The sequence below is a fragment of the Hypomesus transpacificus genome, chromosome 9, assembly GCF_021917145.1.
Source record: "Hypomesus transpacificus isolate Combined female chromosome 9, fHypTra1, whole genome shotgun sequence".
In the NCBI taxonomy this organism is placed as follows: Eukaryota; Metazoa; Chordata; class Actinopteri; order Osmeriformes; family Osmeridae; genus Hypomesus; species Hypomesus transpacificus.
The window spans coordinates 5,187,207-5,192,324 of NC_061068.1; positions in this window are offsets into that span (position 1 = coordinate 5,187,207).

Consider the following 5,118-nt stretch of genomic DNA (forward strand, 5'->3'; position numbering starts at 1 on the left):
AGCCCTGTCCCCATTGTTTATGTATTTTGAAAAACTATCATGATTTTTCAGTTGCCCTTTGAACTGAAAACCACTATTTTCCCATCAAAAACCTCTGCAGCACAGAACTGGGATCTGGTTTGTGTTCCAAAATTACACACCCTGTCATTTTGTTATTCTTAGGGCTCAAATGAAGAATTGTTTCAACCGCAGAGAAACAAATTCAAGCTCACAAAAGAGAGGAATACCATCCAATGACATTTTAATTCCACTGTTCTCCCCAAATCCTTCAGCTGTTGTTGAAATCAGTTTGATGAACTAGTATATGATTATATCTAATTTAACTGGCAGGAGGATAAACATGTTGACTGGCTTTTTCTCAGCGGCCCAGAGAAAATCCAAACATATTTAGACATTTCTGTGATACTCGGGGAATTGTGGAGTACTTTGCATTGGAGGAGACATCTTGGCTATCCCGTTTCAACCTTCAAAAGGGTTCCACTTCTACGAATGGTGGTAAGTCAGTTGTACTGTAGCCTATGCTGTAGAACGCAAAGAGTCAAGTCTGCTTAACTGCAGACCTTAGAATTCAAGTCAGTTCTGCTGACAGTCTCCCGACAGTGTCTGATTTGCTTATCTCAATACTTTACTTTACTAAATACCAGGCTTCTAGACATGTTACAACAAGAGAAATCAACAACAGATGGAAAAACCTTTATTTGAGTCAAATTATTTTGATAGATCAAATCTGGATATCCCGTTAGTGAAGTTGGCTTATCTCTGAAGAGCGCCTTCCCCTGGAGGGCTAGGGGGCTGTGAAGAACTGGCCACTACTACAGAACCATGAGTGGGCTACATGCTCTCTTGTAGAAATGTGCTCACCATCTCTGGTGTTATTTCCTTGTTTTCATGTTTCTAGGTAAGGCGGCCTCGTGTTGATGAGAATTGCCTACCACAGAAGACCCAGGTTCGACTGCTGTTTCCTGATCCACATACAGGGCATGCTCCAAGATGAACTGTGCCACTCAAGTCCAGTGACAAACCAGGAGATCCACCAACACTTGGCTTCATGCATCCAATCAACACCACTCACAAAGAGTCTTTAGCAGGAGATGGTGTTGTTTGGGTTTGGATGATCAGTTGTGCTTCTCTTCTCAACCTGCAGTGATGTTTTATGACTGTAGGTGTGTAAGTGTTACATCTAATCCTTTTCAACATGCTACAGCAGAAGTAACAATGCTGAATACATGCTGTAACCTAGATCCATGCAATGAAGCTAATGCTAATGTTGTTTACTGTTATGTGATCAGTGAGGCCCCAAGGAGGCTTTGTGTAACATTAGCTTCTCTCTCTGGTTGTAATAAAACTGATGAAATCAAATCAGCACATGCTCCACAGGCTGTTCTCCTTCTCCACAGAGCCTGTGGCATCCATCTCCAAAGGATTTACTGTACACATTTCAAGAATGTTGTAGATCATTTTATGATACATCTAATCACCAAATTTCAGAACAGTGCATTACAACAATTTTAGGTTCAGAAAGTTAGCACTAGGAGGTAAAGAATGTGTTTTCTGTGGGTCAGTTTGTGGCAGAACTGTACAAAGAACTTCCAATGGCAACTTATTTAACTTTTTCTTCATGATTTTGGTCTCTATGTAACTCCTTCTCATGAAACTGTGCCCTCGTTTATATCACTGTAAAGTCCTGCCAGGGAGCCATTTCCAGGGCATTTAATCAGTGTTTATGGGAGAGCCAGCTTGACCCTGATATGGGTGGGATGTGGTACCTCAGGGGAGAAGGGGACTGGCACCCTCCCATCCTGCTCAGTGAATGAAAATCTAATGGGAGATTACATCTAAAAACACTGCCAAATATCATACTACTCTGCAACCAGGACTGTTTGCCAAATGAACTCCATACCAGGCATCCTTTCATGGGAGTCGCCCCCCCCCCCCCCCCCCCCCCACCCAGTCCCCTTTTGCCCCCCTCTCAGTTTTTTGGCAGGAGTGACGGCACTGCCGGTGAACAAATGGTTTCCAGCCCGGGTCACATAGGGGATGTATAATCTGAGGGAAATCCAGATGTGCAGAACCACAAGGAAGCAGCACCTCCTTTGTTTATGATTACAGTTGTTTTTTTGGAAAGCTGTTTCGGATACTGGCTCTGTCCCTGAGGAGAGGAAGAGGTGTACGCAAAATTGCAAGTCCACGACAACGACTTTGAAGTGAAGCAACGGCCTACGTGAAATACAAACATGTTAAAATGTAGTGTACTGTGGGTAGTGTACACTAGTGTGTGTATAAATAGTTTGCGACAGGGATGCTACAGCATCAAGCAGAAGATGAGGGGACACCAATCAGCTACAACACAAGACAAGTGCTAGTGATGTGCAGAGTGATTGAAGGCAGTTTAGAGGGAAAAACAGACCACAGAATAATCTCACTACTGTAGGTACTTTACAGTGCAGATTGAGTGGAGGAGGCATTTTTTCAGCACCGACATCCACCATGGTCAAACATAAATGACCAAACTAGGTGTTGCTGGGGCCAACATAGTGCCCTCTGGTTTGTGTGGATCAGCTGTCCATAATACTGAGCAGAGCAATCATTCTGTGACATCACCATGGGTAAACACATACACCCAGTATCTTAAACTGAAATAAATGTCCATGTTCCAGGATAGATAAAAGCAATTGGAACTGAGTGTCTTCCTTCACCAGTGTAGTAATCCTAAACGTTATATCTGTAGTCAGAGTTAGATGTATCAGGAGTGTCAGGTGACAGGAAGAGTGACAGGGAGCTGTGTGGGATATACATGTAGTCATTTAGCAGACGCTCTTATGCAGAGCGACTAACAGTAAGTACAGGGACATTCCTCTGAGGCAAGAAGGGTGCCTTGCCCAAGGACACAACGTCATTTGGCACGGCCGGAAATCGAACTGGCAAACTTCTGATTAACTAGCTAACCGCTCAGCCATCTGACCCCCGGATTGGTCAGAGATGAAGTCATGGGCGAGAACACCCCAGCTATATGGTATCATGTTAATGCAGTGTGTTATGACAACACACCCCAGAGGATGGATCCTGTTCGCTATAGACACACACGCACAGGTTTCCATCAGATTCTAAAATCAGGCAGACCATACTATAAATGTACATTACAGACAAAGGTTTTTAGAAGGTTACTCACAACCACAACTGCTGTGGGTCAAGAGTCTTATGACATCATTGACCTTACTACTCTTCTGAATTCCTATGTCAACCTATGTGATACCCAAGTGGTACGAGTCAGGGTTTCAACATACCTAACAATCAATTAGGCCTCATTCAGACCAGCTGTGCTTGCTCAAACATTAACATACTGCCAGTACCATAGACCTCCTTCAACATGGCCTTACTGTATACAGGTTACCCAACTCCAGCAAAAGCTAATCACCTCTAGGAATTGGACTTGATGTACACAGAATTATGCAACCCAAGTCAATTACTCGAAATTCACACTTTCAATAGAAAAATCATGGCAAATCATAGTAAAATTCTCTTCTTCTTTTTTACATGCACACTCTCAAACACACACACACACACACTGTTTCTGTCCCCAGTTTGTGTAAAGGGGGAATCAAGTTTTTAAAGCCAGAGAACTGCTGATAGCCCTAGGACAGCAGACCAGAGATGCCCCAAATCTAAATAATATGAGCTCCCAGGGGCCTTGCAACTTCCTTACCTCCCTGTGCCACGGACGTCACAATTCTGCCTTTAACGACAGCCTCGGAGGAACAGGCATGATGGTGGATGTTTATGTGATCACTGATGTTTGTGTTGCTATCATCACACAGGGATGTCATATAGGGGGAAAAGGGACTCAAAGAGGAAACATGCATTGCTTGTTGACTCTCTGATGTGGGGGTCTGCGGGGGGGCTTGCATTGAGGGAAATATGTTACACAAACAATATGAAAATACACCAACGTTTCTACTGGCCTCTGGCTCTTATTCAACTCTGGATTAAAGCTGCAAACATCCTGGAGCAGTTTCCTCCGGTGCAGTCAGAGTGTGGTATGAGATGTCCTTGGGAGGCAGATGAATAGACTAAATAGAAAAATTCAATTTGATATACAGAGTAATATCTCTGTCTGTGATGTGTCTGTGTTGTTTAAGGTCAGTGACCCCCCTCTGCATCCATCAGACCACCTGTATGACATTCCCCACTTCAGACTGTCTTCTCCTCATGTCCTCTACCTCGATGTGTTAGCCCGAGGTAGCTGGCTGAAAGTCGTGACAAATGTCCACACAATGGGGTTGAAAAAGGTAACAAAGAGTTTATTTACTAGGCGAGACGAAGATGGCTTGGTGTTTGTTGGACATCATGCCATCTCTGTGGGCAGGGCCCCGCAGACCAGCTTGTGGCCTCAGACTGTGAGCTAACAAAGAACCCTCCCTTAACTTTACTTGATGAACAAGATATTCCACAAGCTTCCATGAAGTCTTCACCACCCCAAATTACTTTGGGTCTCCATGTCCTTACCCATCAAAGCATCTTCCACAAACCAACACTTAGAAAATGTGTTGACTAAGGAAAGGAGGCCGCCACAAAAGATTATGTGAATACAAATTTGGCCTCCACAGAATCTCAGAACAAAATTTGTGCCCTAAACCCACACTTTAACGTCAAATCCCTTAACCCTTGTGCTGCCTTCTGGTCACAATGAAGAGAGAGAGAGAGATAAGCAAGAAACGATAGAATCAGAGACAGGAGACTCACAGAGAGAGAGAGAGACAGAGAGAGAGAGAGAGAGAGAGAGAGAGAGAGAGAGAGAGAGAGAGAGAGAGAGAGAGAGAGAGAGAGAGAGAGAGAGAGGGGGAAAGAAGAAGAAAGAGACAGTATTATAGGGTGAGGGTTGGGATTGGGCTATGACTAAGCTCAAGTCTCAGCCTGCAAGGCAGGTCAGGGGAGGTCTGGTAACAGGACCAGACCAACGATAAAGGTAGCAGTATGGAGCTTGAACCCTAACCCTAACCCTGATCCAACCCCTAAAAACAGGGTGAGGGTTAGGGTAAAGAATATCCTAACCCTCATCCTTCAACATGTACTGTATATGGTGAGGTGTGATAAGGGTCACAGCTAACTATAACTCAAACC